At 37.9% G+C, this 18,808-nt stretch overlaps 1 protein-coding gene across 2 annotated transcripts in view; it reads left to right on the forward strand.

Moving 5' to 3' along the window:
- Positions 1-18,808, forward strand: part of LOC112159318 (metabotropic glutamate receptor 4) — a 219,613-nt gene that overhangs the window by 36,325 nt on the left and 164,480 nt on the right. The window lies entirely within an intron of this gene.

Raw genomic sequence — 18,808 nt, forward strand, 5'->3', positions numbered from 1 at the left:
TGTACCTCTCAAAATCACTTTGACATCAATAAGTACCACCAGAATGAATCCATATATAAGGCGAACTGTCATTTTTTTGCACAAAGTTAAAGCTTTTATGTCTTCCTTAAAGTGCCAAAAAATACTGTAATAATGTTGTGTTGGTTCCAGCTCTTTTCTTGGGTGAAATTATTTTCTTGGAATCAAGCAGTTCAAGTTTCCATGAATGCAGACTGAAGTAGAGATGAGTAAAAATAAAGTCAGTGGACTTTTGACCTTCAGAGTAAAGTAAAGTAATTATGTAAATTTTAGCAACTGCACAAAAGTGAAACTGGATCATAGCTGTAGCAGAAAACGAGAATCATTATCATTCCGTGTTTTTCTGCCAGATCAAAGAAAGATGCGGCACGACCGTTGGAGGTGAGAAAAGCAACAAAGGTTATGAAAGTTCATCTTGCAGGTCCACGGGGAAATGTCAGAGTGAGCATATTAGTCGCCTGCTCCTCACTGCTCCTGCCAAATGTCAAGATGCTAATAACTAGACATCCATGTCAATAATGTTGTCCATGTCAGAGCATGCCAGCCCAGGCTTCTGGCACTCCTGCAGCATCTTAAGAGAGTGCGGCATCCCAGCGTGGCCGCCGTTTCCCCCTCGCACATGCCAGAGCAGTTGGAATCTGATGAAACATTAAAGTTTTAGAAAGGGTTTTCTAGTCTCTGAGGAGGGGGGTGCGGGGGAGCAGATGGAACATTTCTGTTCTATAGTTTATATCACATTTCCAAGCCCCGTGAGCATCAAGACACTATGTCATTCTCTAAAAAACAGAAACCGTAGACAATTCAGTACAAAATATTGCTTCACTGGTATACAATTACTCTATCCTCTTATGGCTTCTGTTAAAGAGATGCTGCTGTCTTTATGTAAAATATTCATGGACACCATAAAGCTGTTCATTTAAAAACCAAGCCTCTCTTTGGTAATCTGACTGCATGTCAAGTAATGATTACCAAAACAGCTGGGCGCCCCAGAGACAGACACATATTTAAACATCCACACGTATCAGCTCATGAATGAATTTACAGCTGCGTGTTTAAATCAGGCCGTAAGCCTTGAGGCTGGATTATCATGTATGCTTTTTTTATGCAGATTCCAGCCCACTGTATTTCACCACAAAGACTTGACTTTACAGTAAAAACACAGGATTAAAGTCAGTAACTTGGTGAAAACAGAACAGCAGCAATGGCAGGTTAAGATTCATTAATAGTAGAAAGAGTCAAACGTTGAAGGTGACACACGGAGACATTGCTAAAAGGAGAATCAACGAGTTTTCAAGAACAAATGTGATGGTGAGTGGGCTTCTACACATCTGTAAGATGGCAGCCAGAGCTGATGCAGTTCTGCAAACAGCAGTTAGCTACTGAGATCTCAGCTCAAAGAAATTAAAATAGATATAATTGAACAAATACTCATTTACTTTTTGGATTTTGGCAATAATATTTCAATTGAAAATGTTATTTAAAAAATACCCACATGCTTTTTGGTGTATTTTAAAAAAGAGGTGACTGGTGATTTTATAGTGATGCTTTACTTTAGCTCCCAACCTGTTCCTGAATGGAAGAGGATTAGGACCACATGGGGAAAATATAATTAAAGGGCCAAGAAGAATGGTGTCTTTTTCTTAGAATTTTGACTTTTATCTCTGAATTCAGAGAAAAAAAATATGAATTCTGATAATACATTAGGGATTGCGAGAAGAGAAAAGTCTAAATTCTGAGATTAAAGTCAGAATTTGAAGGGAAAAGTCAAAATTTTGAGAAAAAGTCTATATTCTAGTAAAAAAAATTCAAAATTCAGAGAAAAAAAGTTTAAATATGAGAAAAAAATTCTAAGAAAAAAAATATAAACTTCTGAGATTAGTCTGAATTCTGATTTTAAATAAAAAATTCCAGGAAAAAAAGTTAGTTTAAAGATGAAATTTGAAGAAAGAAAATCCAGAAATCTAGGAAAAAACGTCTAAATTTCCAGAAAGAAGTCAGAATTTTGACCAAAAAAGTCTTAAATATAAGAAATGCAATTTTAAGTTAAATTTTATTCTTTTCATGTCCTCTATCATAAGAAAACTCCACAAGAACATGTTAAAAACACAATTTTCATTGGAGTGAGTCTTTAAGTACTGAATACAAGTTTAGTATGGCACAAAATATACATTTTAAACTAATTATTGGAGTTCAATATCGCATCACGACAAATGTCAAGTTGTGTCATTGTTGATTTAAATTAGCACTTTGACCTCATGGTATTGACAGCAGTATTATTTCTGTATCAGTTCATGCACGTTATTGATTTGTTGGAGTGCCTTGAACAATGTGGGGGGGGGGGGGGTCAACTTTTCTGATACAACAGAAAGCAAACAGTTCAGTCATGTGCTTCAGTGGATTTAATTCAGTGGTGTATTTTGGTCGCGATGGCAGATTATCTGTTCTTTTGAGTTGTTTCTTCCCTCAGTTTGATAACTGAGACAAATGGCAGATCTCTCATCTTCAGACCACATGGGGGCTTGTCAACGAAAAAAAGAGATTTTACAGATCAATGAGGCAACTGCAGACGAATCAAACACACTCTGTATCTGCACTAAAAACGTAAGCATTCATATAAAAATACACATGAAAAATGTTTAAATAGCATAAAATGAAACTAGAAATGTAAACTGCAAATATGGGACAATTCGGGTATTTTTTTTTTTTTTTTTTGCTGACTTGACTCATCTAAGACCATCCTCTCCTTTGCCTTATATTCTTCTCATTGTGTTGGTGTCCCCCCCCCCTCTTCCACTGGTTTTGCCATTGCTATTCTGCATTGCGGTTGTGCAGCTTAAAGAAGTCCATTAAATTTGTCAATTTAAATTTCAGCCATCGAAAATTGATCAAAACTTTTTTAAAAATTATTTCTATCTCAATGAGTCCAGTCTATCAAACCATTGTTTTGCTCAACTTTTCTTTTTTTTTTTAATGTAATTTTGTCCATAAAAAGTTGCATTGTTGGATAAATTAAACATAAAAACTCCTTTGGTGTATAAATCTGAGCTTGTTGATGAAGAGAGAGATCGTCTCCTGACATCATGTTGTGGCTTTCTTCATTTATTAACCTTTAACACATGAGGAGTTGCTGGTAGCGCTTAAACACAAAATCTTTAACATTCTGTAACTTTCAACCTTTAACACGATCAGTGTCATTCCAGTAGATTCTGAAGGAGAAAGGCAACACGAGGAATCAAATACATACTATTTAAACAAACACCAAAAGGTTTAATAAAGTATCAATTGTTTACAGGAAACGTTATTTAAATAAAAAACCACGCTTCTTGCTGTGTTTTGAAAAAAAAAGTGAGTGCTGATTTTATGTTCATACTTTTTTTGAGCTCCCAACCCGTACCTGAAAGGAAGAATGTTAGGACCATGGGGGGAAAAAAATATTTAAAGGGCCAAGAAGACTGGTGATTTTTCTCTTAGAATTTTGACTTTTCTCTAAATTCTGAGAAAAAAAACTCTGAACTCTGAGATTAAAGTCAGAATTCGAAGAAAAAAAGTCAAAATGTTGAGAAAAAAGTAAAAAAAAAAAATCAGGCAAAAAACGTCAGAATTTAGAGGAAAAAAAAAGTCGGAATTCTGCAAAAAAAATCTAGACTTCTGAAATTAGTCTGAATTATGAGAAACAAATGTCAGAATTCTGATATTAAATTAAGAATTTAAAGAGAAAAGTCAAAATTTTGAGAAAAAGAGTAAAAAATTCAGGCAAAAAAGTCAGAATTTAGAGGAAAAAAAGTGGAAAATATGAGAAAAAAGTCAGAATTCTGAGATTAGTCAGAATTCTGCAAAAAAAATCTAGACTTCTGAAATTAGTTTGAATTATGAGAAACAAATCTCAGAATTCTGATATTAAGTTAAGAACTCTGAGAAAAAAGTCTGAATTCTGAGATTAAAGTCAGAATTTGAAGAAAAAAAATCAAAATTTTGAGAAAAAAGTCAGAATTCTAGTAAAAAAAATAGTCAGAATTCTGAGGTTAGTCAGAATTTTGCAAAAGAAAATCTAAACGTCTGAGTTTAGTCGGAATTCTGAGAAAAAAAAGTCAGAATCCTGATATTAAAATTAACAATTCTATAAAAAAAGTCTCAATAAAGAATAAAGTCAGAATATGGTCATATCATTAAAACTTCTTTGGTGCAGAAATCTAAGCTTGCTGATGAAGAGGGAGCTCGTCTCCTGACATCTTGCTGTGGTTTTCTTCATTCATTTACCCTTTACCACATAAGGAGTTGCTAGTGACGCTTAAACACAAGATCTTTAACATTCTGTAACTTTTCAACCGTTTAATTTAATTCCAGCAGATTCTAAAGGAGAAAAGCGGCGCGATTACAATAAATCAAACAACATAAATACTGGAGCTCCGGTGTTAAAGGGTTAATCTGCTTCTCACAAGGGGAAACTTCTAACTTCTTAACTTACCTAAAAACTCTCTAGTTTCTAAAGATGAACAATAACTGGAACACAAACTCTTTGCTATCGTTTGACCATCTGGCCAAATAGTTTTTTTAAACAAATAATTCTAATTCTGCATTTAGTAAAGGACAGCCTGACAGAGAGAGCTCTTTTTCTCCTTCAACATTATTACATAAAGCCCAGAAATGCTCTGATTATACTGATTATGGAAGGGAATTGAAATGATCACTGTAATGGGAAAGCCTCTCCAGCCCTCCCAGCGGTTCCAGCACCACGGATCCCTTATTGGGGGCACTGCAGACAGAACAGGTTTATCCTCTGCAGTAATTAGAGCTCAGAGACGTGGCCCGTCTTTAGAGGAGAACGCTTCTTAATTGCTACCTTTGTCGCAACATCGCTGCTGTTTGAAAGGATAATAACAGCTGGTCAAAGTAATTGTTGCTTCATGAATTCATTTGTTCTAAAACGCTCCCCTGAGAAACTGTTTTTTTTTTGTTGTTGTCGTGCACTAAAAATTCTTGTATCTTATTACACAGATGCTGCTAAAATTGTGACATGCTAATATGTTTCGATTGGGGAAATTTTCCCTCCTTGAGTCAAAGGAATAATGTCTGTGGATTTTGATCTGAGACAACTGAGTCATCACACTAAATGTGTGCTACGATGACATGTACTTACTCTTAAATCAACAAACACGGTGTGTCCTGCATCTGTCTCCGTGATGCTGGTCATTGACGGTGATAACCGCCCTCCCTGTGGATCCCCCCGCCCTCCTTTTCCTGTCAGAGCTGCAGAGATAACACCGCCACATGCGTTACCTGGTTCTGTGATGGTGTCCTTGCAGAAAGAAACACACTCCAGTCCCAGTCTAGTCATCTCGTGCCTGCAGAGAACCACCATAAATGTGCAGTTCTGCATGTTCTGCACAAGCGCCCAACAGGAAATAGTGCATAAATCTGTTTTTAATCAGTGAACAATTGATTGCTTCAGAATCTGAAGCTCCTCTCATACAATAGAAGTCCTACATAGAATCCAAACTGATATCACTTGCTCATTCATGGGTGCACACCAATAATGGCATATCAATATTTTAGAATACTTTTATGGGAGTTCTTGTTGACCTAAAAGAGGACACGAGTATTGCTTATTTTTTCCCTGCAAGGCTCACATTTTACAGAGCGTTGCGACAGGGTGACATTTACTGTATCTGATAAATAGCACCAGCCTGTTTTCAGGCAATTACCTTGATTTGGTTTGGCACTTTCTTCTGGGGCACACAGAGAATCTCCAATGTCACAAAATTTCCAAGAAATACACTAGGACAAACCAAAATAATACAGGTGCACAAGGTTTGTTCAAAGCACAATCCAATCAGGAAACAGTTTAATCACAGGTTATCTATGAGGTGGTCAAAGATATCTCATATCCAGATCCAAAAAGTAGTCCAAAATACCACATGTAGACTGGTGGATTCAGTCTTGGGAGTAAAGGTTTGGTGTATGTGGACTTGAAGACAGTGGGGAAGACAGTAGACATGGTCTAGAAAGAAAAGGGGTCAAAAACACTTGGTAGGCAAGCAAAACATATAAATCAAAGCCTGGGCTTGAAGCTAAGTGAATGGGCTAACTGTAAGAGAAAACAGGGAATTTAGTAAACCTAGTGAGTGTTTGGCCTGCTGACCAGAACAGGAAAAAGATGTCAAAACAAAAGTTCTGACAGTTTGCCGTATAGTCAAAAATGAGTTCTGAACCAGATTTCAAACCAAAAGTCATGACACTTTCATAATGCATTGAACTAAAGAGGTCAAAATGGTGCTAGGCTAGCTGTTTAAGCATTCACATAGAGAAACACAAGCAAAACATATGTTTAAGCCAATATAAAGTCATAACTGTCTCTGCAGATCTATTTACCATATTTGGAATAGGGAGCATTGGATGCAGTTTATTTTTCTCCAAGCAAAGAAGCTACTTGACAGCAAAGAACTGCTTTCATGTTTTATTTTCATAAATATGATGTAAAATAGTTGGAAAACTGTTGTTTTATGTTAATATCCTATAAAAGTTCAATAAGAGTGAAAAGTTTCAGCGAAAAGTTCATCAATTTACCAAAAGAGTCTAAAAACCACAAATAAATAATAATAATAATAATAAAAACGTAAAATTTTGAGATAAATGTATAAATGTTCTTGAAAAAAATCCAGTTGAAATAAAATCATTAATTTTTCAAAATAATTCCTAAAAAATGTCTATGGTTTAAAGAATCAGGTAATAATATGTGGTAGTAATTAAGTTAGAGAGATATAGAAATATAAATCAGGTGAATTTTGTTGTCAGGAAATCAAGGAATCTTTATTTTTTGGGTCTAACTGTAAATTGGAATTAAATGCACATTTTCATGCTAGACAGACACTCCGGTAAACTGGTTAATTCACTGATGTGAGTTTTGTTTCAAAAGCTGTAAATCTAAATATCATCTGCATACATGATAAGAGAGCTGCTACATGAACCAGGATGTTTCCTAAGAGGTATCCTGTTCTACCCCACTAAACATTTGATGAAGAAGTAATCAAACTGAACTACCATATTGATTTAAATCCCAGCCGTTTTAGATGGCTTCCTCAGAATGGTGCAAACCTTTAAAATCTAGCAGCGAGTTGCATTTTAGTACAGCCTGGCCCAGTCGTAAAGCAAGACTCTTTAAATGTAGATACAATCAGGCGGGGAGCCTTTACACCGACTGCATTCCTAATCAACATCCACAGAGAGTTCTGGCTCATTAAACAGGCTCTTTGTGCTAACATTAATAATGCAGAGGCAATGTGAGAGCCATGATGTGCTCAAAGACCTGCTATCTCAATAATGTGTCATTACTCACACAGGATAAGTCAACAACCTTAGGCTTAGCTGGCACCCCTCAGGGGTGGAGCCACAAAATTTGTTACTTGTTTGGCAAAACCTTTACCCAATCCACTGGGACTAGTGTTAAAATGTCAAATGTATTTGATTATTTATAGTTTATCAACCTCCTGACTGTTGGCTTTTTAATTGACTTTACCGTCTTTCAAAAAATTTCAAATCCTCTGAACAAACCATTTTGGAAAACAAGTAACTTGACTCGTTTGGGAAATTAATAAATCATGAAATAAATCTATCTTTTTTTTATCTCACTAAGCTTACTTTGTTTTTTAAAACCAATATTTTAAAATATTTGTGTAAAGAGAATGTGTTACTATGTTCACATCAGGCGCAGAAACATGCATTTGAGCGACTTCTTTCAAGGATAAATCTATGTAAACGTGCATCTATGCTTCCACGCTCAAAACTCTGAACACACTACACAAAGTTTTAAGTCTTTTTTGGGCTCTACATATAAAACATGCAACCAAAAAATATGTGTTGAAAGTTTAACCAGTTAAACCAGTTAAACTTTGACCAATCTGGGACTTGGATTAAGTCATGTAGATGGTGTCTTTTTCAAAATATGGAACTGCCAATGTGAGTTCAAGAACTCACGTTCATTCTTGAGTGCCCCATACATGCCCGGTCAACATTCTCACTCCCAACTTGTTGTTTTCTTCCCCAACCCTCAGGACATGGTACCAGACACGGTCATGGACGCTGTGATTTAATGGGAACAGTCAGCATGCTGGTTATTTCTATTAAATCACGGGTCCCCATCCTCCGGGCCGTGAACCGGTACTGGGCCACCAACTGGTACCGGGCCACAAACCGATACTGGGACATGAACCAATAACGGGCCACAAACCAGTACAGGGCCACAAACCAGTCTTCTTTCACTTTCGACTTATCCCTTTCAGGGTCGCCACAGTGTAACAGCACCCACTGTTTCGCATCAGTGATTTGGCAGAGTTTTTACGCCGGATGCCCTTCCTGACTCAACCCTGTACTTGAGGGCCACAGGGACCCAGTTAGGCAGCAGCGTCAAGGGTCTTGCCTAAGGACCCAATCTGGGTGGGAATCGAACCCAGGGCTTCTGCGTGTCAGCCCTTCACCCAGCCCACTGAGCCACCCAGCTGCTCACAGGGCCACAAACCAGTACAAGGGCACAAACCAGTCCCAGGCCATGAACCGGTTGGGCCACAAACCGGTACTGGGCTGCGAACTGGTCACAGGCCTCAAAACAGTACCGAGCCACGAACTGGTCCCGGGCCACAGACAAGGAAAAGATGCACTAATGACCCTAATCAGGGGTCCTAAACCCTCGAGACGCAGACTGATACTCTAACTCGGTATCAGTTCTGCTTACCGGTACTGCATCCGGTACCATGTCCCTAGGGTTGGGGACCTGTGATTTAATGGAAATAACCAGAACGTCAAAAAAATGAGATGGGGACACTCAAAGCATCGAAAGTGGCACGGAGGGGGCCGAACCATAGGTCAGCGTATGAAGAGTTGAGAGTGAGAATGTGTAAACCCTGTTTCTCAAAGGTTTTCAGTAGTAAAATAAAACGTTTTTTTGTTCTTTTCAATTTCTGATTTGAAAATATAAGACGAGGAACAAAATCAAATTCCAACTTGACAAAAGGAGCATGAATAAACTTCACAAAATCCCTGTTCTTTCCCTTTTTTTAAACCGACTCCCCCAGTTCCCGACACACAGGCATTGCCACATTTCTCTGACTGCCTTCCCTTCATCTGGGGACAGACTGCAAATTTGAAGGCTTTTTTTGACTTGCTTCTATTCTTTTTTTCCCTCCCACCTGCTTCTTGAACTGAAATCAATGTTCCAGTCCTTTCATCCTCTCCGCAGATTGCCTCAACCAGGGCAGAGCCTACTGTATCAGGAACCACCAGACTGACATTTCCTCTAACTACAGCTGCTACAGGAGACTGCATAAGTGAATCAGCCACCCTTGGGATGGATAATCCCAGGCTAAAACCTCTAGATTGTGTGATTAATGATATGTCTAGTGGTTGTGACTCTTGTTCTTTTGCCGTGCCGTCTCGTGTCTGGAGTTCAGGGAGCTGGAGAGAACCGATGAGTGGAACCTGCACAATTATGCAAAGACGAGGAAGAGCAGCTGCAAGCAAACAGGCAAAACTGAACAAGACCTTCATGCAGGAGATAAATAGAACATAATTCTAAGATAACGTGGGCGGTTTGTTGACTTGTAAACAACAAAAATGTAAACTTAAAACATGATTCCGAGGAAAGTCCTGACAGGTTGTTTGGATGCAAGGAAACAGTTTTAAGATTCTGCAGTTGAAGACTTTTTAATTGCACTCAAGTGATGGACTAAATAAAAACTCCTAGGAAGCTTCATGTTTGTCTTTTACTAGATAAGCACTGCAAGTGCTACTTCACATTAAGCTACCTACGAGTTCAAAGCATTCAAATGCTGTCGCTACACAAACATTAGAGGGCTGCGGCCGTAACTTTTCATCCTCAGTCTTTTACTTTTAGAAATAATAATCACGTCAAAGCCAGGGAGACCACTGAAGCTGCTCAGACACCGGCACATGAAAGCACAAGTGTATGAGTGCAGCATCCAGCTGTGACTGTGAGCAACAGCAGGGCGGAACTGAGAGATAAGACTCCTGCTTAACAAACCCACAACAGTAAACACGGTGGAGCCGTCTCAGTATAGGTTCATGCTTTTTTATTTATTTATTTCTCAAATATATTTTTAAAAACACAATGGATTTATGCAACTGGAGGAGGAAAAGAACGACCAAATAAAAGTGATCATGGACTAACAAACCCACAAATGTTATCATTTGTAAGCAAAGACTAACCCATGCTCACCATTAAAGCTTTGTCTGAATCCCCCCTAACCCCTAACTACTAAAAAAACTATATAGTGTGATTATATAGTGCCCTTCATTTTAAAAGCAATTCAGACACCATGCTCACTACTTCACTTTCGTTTTGCTAAATGCCAGATATGACATCACCGATTTCACGGTGTGAAAATCGAATCAAAACGAACAAAATACAATTTCTAATTGTGACTCAGCTGTGTTGTGTTGATGAAAATGGGAATGGTTTGTTAAAAAAATACATTTAAACATGTTTTTTTTGCTTAAATTGTTCCACCGCAATGCATTGTGGGCTGTATTTGCTAATGTATTAAGCTCTAATGCACGCTAGTTTTTTGCTAAGACTTCTGGGAAGTTTCTAGTGCACTCAATTTTGGAATTAGTAGATTTGTACAGCACTACAAAATGGTGAACGCGCCATATAGTGCACTATGTAGCAAGAGCTCATGCTCTTTGACATATTGTAACTCAGCTGATTCTGACTTATAGAAAAGCTGCCATTCATATTGTCTTTGCACAAAAAGGCAACACTCAATATTACTACAATAGCTGCAAAAAGCTGATTTTCTCTACAACAAAATCATCAGATTTACATTGATTATGTAGAATTGTAAAGTGTTAAATATTAGTGCAAGACTGATTTTGTTCAGAATTCACTGACATTACGTTAATTGCTTAAATCGTGGAAGAGTTACAGTAGTCAAAAGAATCTTAGAGCCAAAGCTGTTAACCCTGTAACACTGGATCTTTAGTATTTATGTTCTTTCATTTACTGTAATTTTTTAATTGTTAATGCGATCAATGTAATTCCAGCAGATTCTGAAGGAGAAAAGCAGCACTAGCAGATAGTGCTGCTGGAAAACCAGCTGGAGGCCAACCCTTGAGGTCTGGAGCTTGACACCTCCTTAAAAGGCTCTAAAAGAAGCTTTTGTAGAAGACATCCCTCAAACTTGAGACAGTTGGAGCACTTTGATCATTATGCTCACACGAATTCTTGAACAAGCATTTAGCCCATTGTATTGACAATGGACTACTGACTTGTATGATTTTACTGGACAAAGCAAGGTGTTGACATCACCCAAAGAAAATGACTTACTCTGACCCTCGCAATAGGAGGCCTGAGCCTTCTCCGCCACTCCCTGATAGTCTTCCGCCATTTTGTAATTGGTCCGAGTCGCTCTAAGTCATAGCTGAGTCATTGAATCTTTGGCAACTACTGTCACCAATCATGAGTGAGCTTGTTCAGAGTCCAGACCCCTTCCACTGAAAGCAGGCTTGGGAAAAGTTTATAACTTGAATAAGTTACAATGCGGAAAAAATATATTATAAAAATAGGATTAGAAAGAAGATGTTAAGGAGAATATATCAGAGAAATAATGGTTATTCTGACAATTAAAATGAATAAGTAATAACTGTCTATTACTCAATGGGATTTTAGCCATCTCACTGGCCTTGTCCAGTGGTTTCTACTGTCAATGCACTGGACAGGAACTGGACTTCTTTTCCTTTGCCTAGTGTTTGCTAGCTCATGTCCACTGCCTTCATTTGCCAGAGGCTTGGTACTAAATGTCAAAGCCGTAAAAATCTTGTTAATCTGGCTCCAGGTTTTGTCTTTCACAGCTCAGCTCCGATATATGAAAGACTTGGCGTTGTTTAATTCCAGCCAAGCACAATCTATGGTTATTTATTTCTCCTCCATGATCTATTTTCAAACAATTGGCACTTTTTTTTTTTAAATAAAAGTCATCACCATCCATACATCACTGACAAACCAGTTTCAATGCTCGTTCAGTGTCTTCATACATTGAATGTAGAACCAGAAAACAGTCGTAGAAACTTGTGATATGTGAACATATGAGTTTTGAATGCGGACTGGATGACTGGATTTCTCAAAGGGGGCGCCAACTCTTTTTTTCATGTCTGTATGAACTTTGGTTAGAAAACTTTTCAAGTCGGCAAGTTGGAGATAAATCCTTGGAAACCTGAGCTAATCATCTTTTCTAAATTAGAACAATCTAAGTCCTCGTTTCAAGTGTCATTTCCCGCTCTTCCTGCTAATCTCCTACAATAAGTTGACTTCACTGCAGCAGCAGAGTAAGAAAAAATGCAGCTGTGCTTTGTATCTAATTCGAATGCACCTCAGATTTGCACACAGACAGCACCTGATGGGCTGAACCGTCAGCTTTTGTTCTCTCATCCAGAACCAAAAGATACGACAAACGCTGCTCCAGTGCTAATCTTTATCTGTAAATCCAGCTGTCATACATCCATAGCAAGATACTCAGACAAATCTTTTACATGATTCCGTCACGGATCAAACTTTCTCTCAAAGCTGAATACCCAGAAAATCCCAGCAGCTCAATCAGACACATATTTTCTCGGAGGAGCATAAAGTTAATGACCCTGTTTCTCATCTGGGCTCCCCCTTATTTTCTACTGGCATTGAGGGTGAATGCTTAATCTTCACGGGTAGCTGTCAGAGCATGATGAATGCCAGCGGTAGTCTGCCTTTCAAAACCCCCGCATTAATTTTTAAGCACAATTACTCGAAGAAAAATTTTTCATTCAACACTCCGGGATGACTTGCGGACGTGCTCACAAAGGGCCGGCGCTCAGAGCCAGGAAATATCCTTTTGCAGGTGCAAATTTTATCAGGAGCGTGAGAGATGCACTTTAGGTTAAAAAAATGCTTTTTTGCTTTGATCTCCAAAGCACAGATGGTAGTGTTGTGAGGCTGCTAACCTGTCCAACTGCAAGCCGAGGTTTGCAATCAATGTCCCATTCATGCTGAGCCTCATCTCCTTTGATCCAAGAATTAACCAGACACTCGAAACGGTCAATTATCAGGTCCCATACCTCAATTGAAGTACTAAGTGAGCTCAATTTGTGCTACAGAAGGGAGGTTTTTCTGTGCTGCGCTATATAATGCAGAGATGTTAATGAAAGAGACTGAAGGGAGGAATGGGGAGAACTAAAGAGACTGTGATAGAACAGTAAGAGCTAAATAATTAATGTGTTTTGTTCAGTTCTACCGAGCCTATTGCACATAGCAAGCCAGTAAACACAGATACTGCATTAATGGAAAAGGAGAAGAAGGACAAACATTTAAGGATTTGAATCTGTCAAACCAAGTAACTTCTCTGTGAAAAAAATAAAAAAAATTTCAGAGAAAAATACAAAAAAAAAGTTGGACAGACAAGACCTTGAAGATGAAGGTTTCAGCAGCATAGAGAGTGTACAGGAAGAACCAGGCGATGAAAAATGTTTTGTGTTAAAAGTCACAAAGGAGCCACAAGGCAGAGCTCAGAGTATCATCTGGGGCAGCGTATTGACAGATTTCTCATACTTCTCACTGCAGGCGAAGTGAGGGAGCAATGAGTCATCTCAGTTCTTTTCCAAAGCCATGCTTTGTTAGAGGTAACCCTCAAATCTGACAGCTTTACGTGCACTGCCTCTTATCTCCTAATTATGAAGCTATGGAAGCATCATGTGATGCACGTTCAAGAGCTCGCTAAATGTGTATTCTTAGATGTGCATTTAGCATATGGTGTTCACGCTGGAGTGTAGCTGTTAGGAGTGTGTATTGGCAAGAGTCTGGCAATACAATAAATATCACGATACGCGGCTCATGATGCAATATGTATCACAATATATCCCAAGACTTTCTTTTTAATTAATTTTACTGTTTTATCACTAAGAAAGATGTAATAATATTAAAGTGAAGTCATACTCTTAAAAAAAGTGACAGTTTTCTGAGTATTGGGATTTACCGCAATATGTATCGTATCGTGACACATGTATTGTATTGTATTGCCAGACTCTTGGCATTATACACCCCTACTGAACAGGTGAAGTTTTACAGATTCCTTGTATTTCTTGCAAAATAATCGAGTGTTAATTAAAAATGCATACCATTTAGGGATGTAAGAGGTATTAGATCGATATTGAAAAATCAGTCAGGCTGTGGGAGTAACGGCAGTATCGGTTAAGGATAAAAAATAAAGACATTTCAAAAATTGATCGAGCAACTGCTGTATCGTTTGAAAACCACAGATATGAAAAAGATTATGTTGATAAAAGGTAGAAAATTAATCAAGACGTAAATCATCGATTTCTGACAAACTGCAGTTTCTCTTTGTTTTGTTTTTTTTTCTACTGTTTTTGTCTTTTTACGTGCGATATGAACAAAAAGACGTCCAATTATAAGCCTGGTTCTTGCCAGTCCATTCCCGAATATTTTTTTCCGTCAAATGCCATGCATTGTTATTTATATCTTTTAATGCCATAACGATAAGAAATATCTATATTATAGTAAAAATGTTTAGTAGTATTTTTTGGTAAAAGAATCGGACTGTATCGTATCACCAAAAAGTTAGTTGAAGCCTTTACGTATCGATTTGTGGACCATGTATCGAGATGCATGATCGTGTTAGACAGAAAGAAACACACCCCTAGTGCAAGCAAGTGAACTACAACACACATTTTACATTAGTGTCAGAGGTTTTCTGCTCTTGTTTCGTGGAAGTTCATGCATCTCTTCCAGACTTCCAAGACTTCTCTTCCTGGAATCAGTCCTATGCTGTAGTGGACGATCTTGCTGAGAACCCACTTTGGTTTGACTCTCCTGTGAGGGAAAGTCCTGCCAGCAGCTCAAAAGCTCCAAATTAGGTTCTGCTTGTTTCATCTGAGATGCTGCGGCTCTCATGTTTCACTGAGCTATTTAAGAAGACAGAATATTTTACCTTCAGATAAAGTGGGAAATATTCGACTCAGGGGGTATTTGTTAGCATGGAGCACCTCTCCCCCTTGCATTGGGGTTACATCAAAAAGATTATCCCACCAAAACTAGCTCAGGCAGAGCAAAAAAAGAAAAAAAAAACTTTCTTTTCTCAGTGGGGGGTAGACAAACTGTCTGAAATTCAATTACTGGGAGCAGACATGGCAACAAGATGCTTTTTTTTAAATGTGTGTTTTAATTCATTATTTAGTTTGTTACACAGCTGAACTTTTTTGTAAAAACTTTGAAACTAAACATAAAAGTAAAGCAATGTGGAGGTATAAAGTACATAAAAAGCTTATCAAAATAAAAGCTCAAAGGGTAAAAAATGCTCAAACCTCTACGAGGCACACAGGTGACCGATGTTAAGGTCGTAGACCATTCGTTTAGCCCGTAGAATGAAAAGGTTTATGCACATTATCATCAAACGAGTATAAAACATGCAGGAGTAGGTGGGTGACATTCAGGTGATAAACGCACGTTTTTTTGTAGACAGCCTGACTGCTAAAAATGAAGACAATCAGAGCGTAGTTTGTGTCTGCATCCAATGGGCGTCCTAGTCTTAAGGATCACCAGGTGGATTAACTCTGAGAATTTGGATGAAAATGACAGTCAGAAAATTACATAGAAGAAGACATTTTTGATGTCTGTCTGTAACACAATAGATGGCGCTTTAAATCGGCTTAAACAGCTTTTTACACTCGTCTTGGGACAACTTCAGACTATGATAGTACAGACAATACAGTTTCTGATCATAAGAACATTTGAAGCTGAAAACAATTAAATGTATTTTAGAATAGGAAAAACCTTTGAACATTTTACTTTTTTCCCCAAGCCATTCATTTTTTTCAATTTGTTTTATGTGGGTTTCAAATAATATTGGCCCCAGGCCTCGAGGGCTGCCTGGAGTTTCCCATCCCTGATCTAGAATGTGGTGGGAGGATTATCAGCCACAGCATCATCCATATGTCATAAGAATGTGCAATTATTATTATCCTTACAAATGATTCACAATACACTTACTACACGCACAGCATTCCATGTTTATGGAAGTGTAACTAGGACTGTAGGACACACCTGTATCCCCTTCGAGATGCAGCCACTCCTCTCTACGACCCTTCATGGGTCTAGATGACCCCAAATCGTACAGGTCAACCCTTATACAGAAGCGTGTGACTAAAGCTTTAGGTAGTTGACTGAAGAATACTTTACTAGAGCTGACATAGCTTCATTTAAGTTAGATTTAAACCAGTTTCCTCACTTTAATTTTCCAAAATCAACTTTGATTGTACAAAGTTGTGATCAACTGAACTTACACTGTAGCTAACTTGACCTGGGCTAACTTAAATTGACCTAAATGTCTGATTATATCAAATTGGATCATTACTGGATTCCAGCTGTGTTCCATTGGACTTGAACTAACTGGTACATTTTTCCTCCATAGAGTGCTCTGAGGTTACATTGTTGTAAAAATGAAAATGATTTAATTGAAAATGATCTATTATGTGTGACCTGGCCTTAAAACGTGCGCTCTGAATGTGACGTATGGACAGACAGCTCGACAGGACATCATCTCATCTCATTTGGCCATTACCTCCATCAGTCACGGTGGATTATTGTCATTGTTTCAAAGTTCTGTGACAGAAGTCAGAGGGCCGCTCCTTCTCGCTCCTCTCAGTCTCAGCAGCAGAAAGGGTCAGAAGCTTCTAAAGGCTGTGGGATCACAGCAGACAGGCCCTGCAGCAAAGCTCCAGGCTACTGTCACAAAGCCACGAGCTGGACTCACTATCAGATTTGTGACAACTTCAATGCCTCTTAAGCAGCAAACTCGTCATGGGGTCAGGTTTTGGATTTTCTTCTTGGAAGTGTATTTCAGCAGGATGTACTCTGGATTGCTTCTGTTGCTTTCTGCCATCCTGCAGTTTTGTTTTGTTTGCTTCACAGACTCTGAAATCTGAGTTTAATATTTTGCTAGACTGCACTTTTTCTTTGCTGTCGATGCCGCTGTCATGTCAGAGAAAGTTGCACAAACTTTTTTTATTTGCAAGAAAAAGAAAAACTGAAGGTTGGTAGAGTCACAACCTTTTCCAGGAAAATAAATGGTTTGAAAAGCAGAGAGATTTATTCATGTGCAACTTTTGTTTTTGTATATCAGCTAAAAACAAAAAGGAGTATTTATTCATTGTTTTGTTGTTTTAGTGAAACAAAAAGCCTTTACAGATGCAGTCTTTTTTTAAATGAAAACAAAACAACTTGCGCTGCAATTATATTTTCCTATTCACACATAGTGTTACACACAAACGCTGTAGTTACCAAAATAAAAGCACACACTCATCTTCTAAAATTCATCCATAGGCTTTACAGTTATTTTTAACCCAAATTCGAGGTTAAAAAGGGACTAACTTTTTATAAGGAGAGAAAATAGACTCAACCTGCGTGCGTATCTATAGCCAATCAGGATCCAGAACACAGTGTTCTGTAAAAAAAATAAAAAAAACATTAGATAAATAAAAAAAGGCACAGAGAAAATTCTGCCAAACGACAACACAGTGAAAGGTTAACCGTGATAAAATATGGAGAGAAAATAGACTCAACCGGATTTGTGCATGTGTAACTTTTGATTTGTGTGTGCATAATTCTTGATTTGTAACTCATACAATACATTTAGTGCATAAGTACAAAATATATTAAATAAAAAGAAAATACAATTTACGCATGCACAACTTAAAATGAAAATGACAACAGCTTAAAATTAACTATATGCACAAATCCTTAAAAATGATGTATGAATTGCTTGTTACGTACACACAAAACTGCATTTTCACACAAATATGATGTGAGACTCTTTTCGTGTCTCAAAGATTCGTGTGTAAGTGATGCCTTTAAATGATGTTAGAATGCTGGGTCATCAGAGTTTTCTTGTCAGTCTCTTTGAACTTAGATTATGAATATTCGGTGAAAACCTGACAATTTCCCACTTTCTTAAACAGATAATTCATATTAAAAAGTTTGAATATGCGTTTTAAAAACACTCAACACAAAAGTTTCTCTATACTCATCGCTCAGCTGGGATTGCGGTTTCCTGCAGTGCCTTCGCCTCGGGACTCTTTTGCCAACAGGCGGGGCAACGTCCTTCTCGACATGCAGAGAGCAGACAGCCATACGTCCCGCTTTTTAAAGATTTGTGCATTGAAGATCCATTTTTGGCACATCTTTGTTTGTTTCCTGTTTATTTAATATACTATGGATAATAATCTAATTTTGTGGCGTGCAGACTTTGTTTAACTGGTGGAATGGGATTCAGAGGTGTGTCTGCTATGAGGTCGTGTGATTGGCGAACAACGTTTTGAATGTCACAGGTGCACTGGAATAGAAAAAATAAAATAAAAAACCTATACCTGGGAGCAACACAGTCTTTCAAAAGACCCGCTCAGAACTATTATCTAAAACGCTCTCTATTTACTTTTTTCAATTCAATTTAATTAATGTTTTATTTATATAGCCCAATATAAAGATACAATCTGCACAAAGACATAAAGGTAGTCATAAGGTCATAACAGTAGCTGGTTGCTAAAAAAAACCAAGTTAACCTGACCTCCCTGCCCTTAGACCCTCCATCTCAGTGAGGAAATTTTTAATGTATTTAAGATTTAAAAACACCTACACACACACACACACACACACACACACAAAAAACATCTGCCAAGTGCATTGCAGCCCTGATTAAGAGCTAATAAATGTTAAATCTAGCCTAAAAATATTTATGCCCTGTTT

The sequence above is a fragment of the Oryzias melastigma genome, linkage group LG7, assembly GCF_002922805.2.
Source record: "Oryzias melastigma strain HK-1 linkage group LG7, ASM292280v2, whole genome shotgun sequence".
Lineage (NCBI taxonomy): Eukaryota > Metazoa > Chordata > Actinopteri > Beloniformes > Adrianichthyidae > Oryzias > Oryzias melastigma.